The sequence below is a fragment of the Elephas maximus genome, chromosome 3, assembly GCF_024166365.1.
Source record: "Elephas maximus indicus isolate mEleMax1 chromosome 3, mEleMax1 primary haplotype, whole genome shotgun sequence".
Classification (NCBI taxonomy): domain Eukaryota; kingdom Metazoa; phylum Chordata; class Mammalia; order Proboscidea; family Elephantidae; genus Elephas; species Elephas maximus.
This window is the reverse complement of record NC_064821.1, coordinates 140,461,426-140,469,309: the sequence shown is the minus strand read 5'-3', so window position 1 is coordinate 140,469,309 and position 7,884 is coordinate 140,461,426. Positions and strand designations below refer to the sequence as shown.

Sequence of the window (7,884 nt, the reverse complement as noted above, 5' to 3'; positions counted from 1 at the left end):
TTCTTTCCTGGGCATAATAACAGCCCTCTGGGGTAGAAAGCAACCTCCAAGGTCCCTCAAGTAGTTTTTTCAAAGAACTAGGGAAAAAGTAACAACTCATCAAGGCTAGGAAAAAAACCTCTAGAGGTGTTTTTTTCCAAAGAACCAAGGCAAAAGGCCACATAAAGGAACTCGTTGCACCACAGATGTATAAAAAATTTGTTGTGCTGGCAAATGTATGAAGAAAATGACTCATTGAGTTGGAAAAGTAAATTGAAATGCAAATACGTTTATACAACTATTGAACTCAAATGAAAAACACTTAAACATACGCTTTCCACTTTTAGCAAAGATGGACTAACCAAAACCAAACCTGTTGCTGTGGAGTAGATTCCGACTGATAGCGACCCTACAGAACAGACTAGAAATGCCCCATAGGGTTTTCAATGTTGTAATCTTTACCGAAGCTGATTTCCACATCTTTCTCCCGCAGAGCACCTGGTGGGTTCAAACTTCGGACTTTGGGTTAGCAATCGAGCGCCTTCAACCACTGTGGCAACGGGGCTCCTGAACAAAAAAAGACGAATTTTATGAAACACCGATTTTCAAAACACTGGAAATCAGGCAACCGGGGCGACCAACCCTTGAAAACCAGGAAACAAGGTGAGCCCTAAGATTGCCCCAGCATAGTGCCTCTTCTGCAATTGCTCTTCCAGACTGTACTCTATAGAAATACTTGCACAAGTCGCCAGAGATATGTGTACAAGAATGATGGAAGTGTTCAATAAATAATAGTACACATAAACACTGGGAAAAGCTCGTTTAATGATGATTTTATTCTTTCAAGCATTTCCGGATTCCCAGCCATATCCCTTATATGTTCTCAATGACTCTTCTCCGAGAACCTGAGAGGACAGGACGGTAACGGAGTGCTCCCCCTCCTGGGGTGGGCTCGAACTACCAACCTTTCGGTTAACTTCCGAACGCGCTAACCGGTTGCGCCACAGAGTCTTCCGTAGCCAGTGTTCCTGGTCTCAATAAACAAGAATTTCTCACTAACCCCGATGCCACCCGCTTTCTGCGGCACAGCTGCGTAGGCTCCACAGCGTCGAAAAACCAGAGGGGTTGGGGGGACAAATCGCGCTCTTCTTCTCATTTGAAACCTGTGCTTTCGGTGAGTCCCAAGCTAGAAGGGCCACCGAATGGCATTCGCCCTCCTTGCTCTTCGCCTAATTCAGAAGCCAACGACCCCCAGAGACCCCCTAGTCTGCGACCCCCGCCTGACCCGGACTGGGCCCAGGACACGCTGAGCCCGGTGAGCTTCGGGACGTCCCTTCGCGTCTTCTGCTCCGCCTTCGCCAGCCCACCCGCACCGCCGGACACCCCCGGTTCGACTTGGTTGGCGTCGGTGGCGCGGGAGCTGGGAAAAAAGGGGAGGAAAGGGGAACGGTGAAGAGAAGGCGTGGGTGAGGACCAGACCTCCAGGAGGCCCTGTGCGGAGACTCAGGAGGCATCCTGGCGGGGAGAGAATGGTTTTTCTGACGTAGCGGAATAGGAAGGAAGGCGAGGGAGTGAACCGAGAGAAGACTTGAAAGAGAGAAAAGCAAACTATCTGTAGCCATCCAACAGCAAAGCAAGGAAATATTGTGAATGTTTTTACTTCAAAACTATTCAAGGAAACGCATCATCTGTCAGCAAGTTTATGGCCTGCGGTGATCGGATAGTGAGTGGTTGGTACTCTTCGTGGTGGCCACAGTAACCTCGGCAGTGTCAGGCGTCTGTCTTGGCACGAACTGACTCCTCCTGAGGTCTGCCTTTAATTCTTGCACAGGCCGCACCCCTTATTTGAGGCCATAGAGTGGCAGGACTCAGAGCTGCGAGTCAGGAGAAGCGAGGGAAATCTGATAGTGCACAAACCTGGGGTCTGGTCATTGGGAAACTATAGATGTTCCCCATGAGTGAGAAGGTGAAATGCTGCCTCTCACTGAGTCTAATGAGATGTGGTCACAACCATTTTTCTGACTGAGATATTTCAGCTATCAGTGTGACTTTTTTAGACTAAAGAAGAATGAATTTTTAGTGAGTCGAAAATATAATCCAAACTCCTTGCCATGCTCTACACGGTGTTATCCCCATCCTCCATTCCCCATGTTTATGCCAACAGTTAACTCTTCAGATATAACTCCCGTAGTGTGAAATGTAAAAACCTTAACCGGGCAGCTTATTAAAATGGAAAATGTAACCATTGCCCAGATCAAGTTACAGGGAATTCCATCATCCCAGCAAGGTCTGTAGAACCCTTTTCCAATCAATCGCCTCCCCGCCCACGCTTAGTTATTCACTATAATGATTTATATCACCAGAGATTAGTGTTACCTCCTTTTGGAGTTCACATTAATGAATGCATATCTTGTAGTACCTGGCTTTTTTTTTTTTTTCGGTCAAGCTGCTTAGTATTTTTAATTATATTCATCCACATTGTTGCCTGCCTGCTTCACTAGTCAGTTTCTACAGTATTAATGCAGTTTATTTCAAAGTGTGAACGCACCAGTATTGATGGGCAATTGGGTTATTTCTAGTGTTTGCTCCTGACCAAGGCTACTATGAATATTTTTGGATGAGTTTTTTGTGGACGTGTGCATCCATTTCCCTTGAGCACTTAAGTACAGTTGTTCTGTGCAGGCGGTCTTGATGGTATAGTGGTTAGGACTCTGCATTATGGTCTCAGCAACTTCGGTTCAAGTCCCAGTCATGACATGTAGTTGAAACTTCTTCAGCTGCCTAGTCTTTTTAAAGCTGTAATTCTGCTTTTGCTGGAGGCAGCCTCTCAGGAGTGCAGTCAAAGAATTGGTGAATTATAGTTTCCACCAGCCATGCGAAGAGACGCTTCAGGGCAAAGTGAAAATCCGCGGAAGCTGTAACCAAGGCTGCAAGGACAGTCTCCTCCACCTTCAAGGGAGCAGCCGAGAGGACCCTTCTAGAGAATGAAGAGAATGACCCCGGAGCTCACGCCTTTCAGAGGTTGGAGATCTGAACGCTTTGGGGAGAGGAGCCAAGGACCCGGCGAGCAATCACGCCTGAAGCTCTGAATCCCGTCTGAGTTGAAATCTGGGTGGGACCTCTACGCAAAGAATATGCTCTTTTATTCGGTCCACACAAAATTTTAGTATTTTAAAACAAAATTGTGCTCCCAAATAGGGTATTGGACCTACTTTCCAATAACGTGTCGCCCTCTGCCTCCCCTCCCCCATCATGGTTTAGGGCAGAAAAGGGTTTTGGACCGGGAAGACGGAGCTTGGGCTGCAGCTCCAAGGTCCCAAGAGCAAGTTTCCGCTGTCCTCCTGCTCCCGGCGGTTGTTTGCCGCACTCACCGCCCTCCCTTCGCGCTCTTCCGGGGCCCGAGTTCTCAAAACCGGGTTCTCAGAGTGACCGGGTCCAGAAGGAATTTTCGGAAATATCGGGGTTTCAGGACTCTTGATTGCCACGTCCGGTGAATCCGCCGGACCCTGTGCAAGCTCTGTCTTTGAGCCTCGAGTTTTTCAGTGGGAAAAGGTAGAGACTGCGTCCATGAATTTGTAAACTCAGGGATTACTTCAACACTGAGTAATTATGACTTCAGCTCTCTAAAGACAATGATAATTATGTAGAAAGGAAAAAACAGCAGCGCCCGACTAGCTCAGTCGGTAGAGCATGAGACTCTTAATCTCAGGGTCGTGGGTTCGAGCCCCACGTTGGGCGGGTACTTTTTATCCTCCCTTTCATTGTTATAAAATCTTCTCTGGCCGCTTACCAAGCGAATAAAAAAAAAAAGAGAGAGAAGAAAAACCCATTGCCATCGAGTGAATTCTGACAAATAGTGACCCTATGGAAACCCTGGTTGCATAGTGGTTAAGTGCTATGGCTGCTAACCAAAGGGTCGGCAGTTTAAATCCACCAGGCGCTCCTTGGGAACTCTGCAGGGCAGTTCTACTCTGTCCTATAGGGTCGACTCAATGACACTGGGTTTAGTTTTTTTTTTTTTTTTTTTTTTAGTGACCCTGTAGAAGAGAGTAGAACTGCCCCATAGGGTTTCCAAGGACCGCTGGTGGATTTCAACTGCCGACCTTTTGATTAGCAGCTGAGAGGTCTTAACTACTTTGCAACCTAAGCTCCCCCAACAGAATTAAAAAAAGAGCTTGTAAATTGTCAGTTGCTGCCACTGAGACTTCCTCTTACTTACTTTGAATGTGTTATTCGGAGGGATCACTCCCGGGAGACAGACATGATGCTTGGTAGAGGGTCTGTGAAAGAGAGGAAGACCGTCAAACAGATTGACACAGTGGCTGCAACAATGGGCTCAAACATAGCAAGGATTGTTAGCAGGAGCAGGACTGGGCAACGTTTCATTCTGTTGTACATAGGGTGGCCAAGAGTCGGAGCCCCCTTGAGGGCACCTAACAACAGCAACAATATATTTTCAACACATCAGGAAAAAAAAAAAAAGAGAGAGAAGAAATATGTATCTGAGTGCCTTTGGTGAAAATATACCTAATAAAACCTACGCCTACTCAACGATTTCTGCAAGTACAACCCAGTGACATTGATTACATTCTTCAAACTGTGCAACCATTCGCACTATCTTTTTCCAAATCATTTTCTGGGAAATGATTTATCCTTAAACATAAAAAGCGATTCTCCCAGAACAAGAGACCTTGGAGGCATGTAAAGAACTGCCATGAGGCTTGTGAAGAACTACCCTGAGACCATCTCTCCACTTCCCTCCCTATCTTCTCTGGGAGACAGTCATGGGACAGTTTTTTATCGCCTTCCAGGTTCTGATGTCAGATATGAGGTTTTATGGTCTGTTCACCCTCAGGCTATAGCTGCAAACTATAAAACTGCTTAGCTGCGTTCTAGAATTGGCTCACCAGCAACAGATACCCCACAACTGTTGCTGTATTCATCGGGCCCCTTTTGTTTCCATGTCTTCCTTTTTAGTGTGAGGGATTAGAACCAAGGCACCTTTGGCTACTCATCCTTTTGTTGTCTACATAAGTAATCAATTGTCTGGATCTAAATCACCCAGGCCTTGGCCTTGCTCGGTGTGATGTATCACTTTTGTGTGGCCTCTCTAGACATGATCTTATAACTCCCACCCAAGTGATTGGGTGGGACTGTGTAATGGGGTAATTGTGGCCCACCAAGGGGATAGGTTAGTTTTGCCATCTTGCTGGACTGAGATGAGCCGCCCCAGGGGTGAAAAAGAGAGGATCCCACTACCACCAACGGAGAACAGCCAGAAGCCAGCACACCCTTTGGACCCAGGATCTCTGCCCTGAGAAGCTCCTCAAAGCAGGAGTCTAATCTGTTACTTCCCTAATAAACCTCATAATCGTGAGTATGGTCTATGAGTTCTGAGTGGCCATTGCAATGAATTACTGAACCCAACAGAGAAGTAGAGAGCACCATGGGAAGGATGGTTGGTGTCAGAATGGTAAAGATGCAGAAAGGAGGCATGTCTGACCTCTGCCTCATAGGGATCAACCTTGGGCTGCTAATCTTGATTCTCCTTCCACCTTGTGAAGTTAGAGGAGGTCAGACACCACACGCACACCATTCTTACACCTTGTCTGCTGCTGTGTGCTTGACAAATTTGTTTATGATTTGTTTTTTGCCATGCAAATTCATAACATTTTTATGTAGTTAAATGTATCAGCCTTTCCCCTTGAGGCTTCTGAGTTTTCTGTCAGGCTTAGAAAGGCTTTTCAAGTATTTTACCAGTTTGTTGCCTTTTGACTTTTGTCGGGGAATGGATCTGCCCATGAGACAATGAAATTTTCACTGCAGGTAGTTTTAAAGGAAGAAGGGTGTATTTATTCTTCTGCTAATGAGTTGACTACAGACACAATTAGCTCCCAGATAATCCTGTGGCACATCCCCTGAGGTTCTCTGAAGACCCTACCTGCTGAGGATTGAGGAAGTTTCCTGGGACCTCCATCTCAAGATTACTGGACTCTGTCTAAGAGGGGAAAGCAGTCACCAAAAGATGGTGCAACATCCCAGCACTTGCAACAGTGAAGAGTCATTACCATCCCTAGACCTGGTGGGGCAAGGAGAGAGAGATATTTCTGGAACCTGGATGAAGTCATAGTTGTAGCTAAGTCTGCAGCTGTCATGGAGCGGCCCTGGACAATAGCTGTGGACTTCATGGAGGGAACACAACTCTGCCAGCCTGCAGGGAATAATTACTCCCCACGTCATATTCTTGCCACCCTTCTATCTCCAGTTAATGTATCCCATTGGCTGTATCCTCCAAGAATCAAGTGGGCAATGGAAACTTTTTATGCAGGGGTCAGCCTCCTGGGACATAAAATGGAGTGGATAATAGTGAGAATGGATCTAGAGGGACAATGCAGAACACCCAGCACACATGGCTTTTTCATTCTTAAGATTTTGTTTTGATTAATTTTGTCATTGATGGAATTTGGGTGTCAAATAAGCTTTTTTTTTTTGAAAGTGTGTATTTCCTGATTTATGAGAATGGGTTTGCTGTCTTTGGGCCTGTATCACATCTTGACTGAAAAGCTATCTATCTGTATGTATTCATTTGATTCACTCTTTCTTTCACTCAGAGCATTATTAACACTGAGATAAGTTTTTCACCAATCTAAACCAGAGGCTCCACCAGCCTGAGTGAGACCAGAAGAACTAGATGGTGCCCATCTACCACTAATGACTGCCCTAACAGGGAACATAACAGAGAGTCCTGGATGGAGCAGGAGAAAGGTGTGGAGCAGAGCCCAAATTCACATAAAAAGACCAGACTTCGTGGTCTGACAAAGACTTGAGGGTCCCTAAAACTATGGCCCCTGGACACCCTGTTAACCCAGAACTAAAACCATTCTCGAAGCCCACTCTTCAGACAAAGGTTAGATAGGATGATAAAACAAAAAATAATACACACGAGGAATGTGTTTCTTAGTTCAATCAGATATACAAGACCAAAAGGGTGGCTCCTGTCCAGAGGCCGGATAAGAAGGCAGGAAGAGACAGGAACTGATCCAATGGATACAGGGAACCCGGGGTGGAAAGGAGGAGTATGCTGTCACATTGCAGGGATAATGTCACAAAACAATATGTATATAAATTTTTGAATGAGAAATTAACTTGAGCTGTAAACTTTCACCTAAAAAAAAAAAATAAAGCACAATAAAAATAAATGAATAAATAAGTAAATAAAGGGAAACAGCTAAACAACAACAAAAATTTCCACAAATTGCCTTCCTATTTCATTAAAATAAAGTTCTGTAGCCAATGTATGTTTTGAATACCATAACTCTATTTTCTTTTTCACAAAAAAGTAATGGTAATGCTTCTAGAAATACAAAATGAAGAATTTTTTTTAAGATTTTTTTTTTTTTTTTTTTTTTAGTATCTGTGGGCTTCTAGCCCAGAGAAGAGTGGAAAAACCAAGGGAAGAAGAAAGGAAAGAAAATCCTGTGGAACTTCTGCATTATGATGCCTTAAGAAGTCTGTAAACACTGTTAATTCCCTGAGCTCTCAGGACAGAGGCAATGATTGTGGGTTAATGATTTGCCTTGTGGCTTCCGCAGCCTGTGGTCAACTTTGAGTCACAGCAGGTCAACACGATCTGGTTTGTCTGAGGATTTTAATACATTCTTTTAAAGTCGGTCATTTATTTTTATAAAAGTAATAAAGTCATGCTTGCCATAAAACAAACAAATGCATAAGATGTAAAGAAGAAATGAAATTTCCCATTTCTCAATTCCAATCCTAAGAGGTAATTCTTGTTAATATTTTGCTATATGGCCTTTTAAGACAATAGTACAGGCATACAACTTTATCAATTGTATGGATGAAGCAGTAATTGGTCGAGATGCTAGTAGATGCTGTTTAGCCAAGACA

The 7,884-nt window shown here is 44.6% G+C and overlaps 1 long non-coding RNA gene and 1 other non-coding gene across 2 annotated transcripts in view; one reads left to right on the top strand and one right to left on the bottom strand.

Moving 5' to 3' along the window:
- Nucleotides 1-294: 294 nt before the first annotated feature.
- LOC126071572 (uncharacterized) overlaps nucleotides 295-7,884 on the bottom strand; it is a 35,704-nt gene continuing 28,114 nt past the window's right edge. Inside the window, exons 2-3 of the long non-coding RNA XR_007516354.1 lie at nucleotides 4,199-4,259; nucleotides 295-546 (exon numbers count right to left, since the gene is read on the bottom strand). This is a non-coding gene — a long non-coding RNA (uncharacterized LOC126071572). The remainder of the gene's footprint in view (nucleotides 547-4,198; nucleotides 4,260-7,884) is intronic.
- Nucleotides 3,645-3,717, top strand: TRNAK-CUU (transfer RNA lysine (anticodon CUU)). Its single transcript has one exon. It is a non-coding gene; the product is annotated as a tRNA-Lys (tRNA).